This window comes from Ipomoea triloba, chromosome 16, assembly GCF_003576645.1.
Source record: "Ipomoea triloba cultivar NCNSP0323 chromosome 16, ASM357664v1".
Lineage (NCBI taxonomy): Eukaryota > Viridiplantae > Streptophyta > Magnoliopsida > Solanales > Convolvulaceae > Ipomoea > Ipomoea triloba.
Genome location: NC_044931.1, coordinates 13,238,953 through 13,239,810, shown reverse-complemented (window position 1 = coordinate 13,239,810; position 858 = coordinate 13,238,953). Strand labels below are relative to the sequence as shown.

At 51.0% G+C, this 858-nt stretch overlaps 3 non-coding genes across 3 annotated transcripts; all 3 read left to right on the top strand.

Moving 5' to 3' along the window:
* Positions 1–3: 3 nt before the first annotated feature.
* On the top strand, positions 4–122 carry LOC116008664. The gene has a single exon (XR_004096031.1). It is a non-coding gene; the product is annotated as a 5S ribosomal RNA (ribosomal RNA).
* Positions 123–259: 137 nt separating this feature from the next.
* Positions 260–378, top strand: LOC116008150. Its single transcript, XR_004095548.1, has one exon. It is a non-coding gene; the product is annotated as a 5S ribosomal RNA (ribosomal RNA).
* Positions 379–683: 305 nt separating this feature from the next.
* On the top strand, positions 684–802 carry LOC116009117. The gene has a single exon (XR_004096398.1). It is a non-coding gene; the product is annotated as a 5S ribosomal RNA (ribosomal RNA).
* The last annotated feature ends 56 nt before the right edge of the window (positions 803–858 follow it).

The window sequence follows — 858 nt, the reverse complement described above, 5'->3', positions numbered from 1 at the left end:
GACGGATGCGATCATATCAGCACCAATGCACCGAATCCCATCAGAACTCCGAAGTGAAGCGTGCTTGGGCGAGAGTAGTACTAGGATGGGTGACCCCATGGGAAGTCCTCGTGTTGCATCCCCCACCCTCTTTTTAATCTTTCTTTTAAACCGCTGGACCGCTTGTTAAGGGTTCTATCCTTTTAAACCGCTAAACCGCTATGCGAGAGAAGTTGCGCGGAGAGAGAGGGTCAAGTACATTTTGCGCGCAGTACGTGACGGATGCGATCATACCAGCACTAATGCACCGGATCCCATCAGAACTCCGAAGTCAAGCGTGCTTGGGCGAGAGTAGTACTAGGATGGGTGACCCCCTGGGAAGTCCTCGTGTTGCATCCCCACCCTCTTTTTAATCTTTCTTTTAAACCGCTGGACCGCTTGTTAAGGGTTCTATCCTTTTAAACCGCTAAACCGCTATGCGAGAGAAGTTGCGCGGAGAGAGAGGGTCAAGTACATTTTGCGCGCAGTACGTGACGGACCCCCTGGGAAGTCCTCGTGTTGCATCCCCGACCCTCTTTTTAATCTTTCTTTTAAACCGCTGGACCGCTTGTTAAGGGTTCTATCCTTTTAAACCGCTAAACCGCTAAGCGAGAGAAGTTGCGCGGAGAGAGAGGGTCAAGTACATTTTGCACGCAGTACATGACGGATGCGATCATACCAGCACTAAAGCACCGGATCCCATCAGAACTCCGAAGTTAAGCGTGCTTGGGCGAGAGTAGTACTAGGATGGGTGACCCCCTGGGAAGTCCTCGTGTTGCATCCCCCACCCTCTTTTTAATCTTTCTTTTAAACCGCTGGACCGCTCGCTAAGGGTACTAT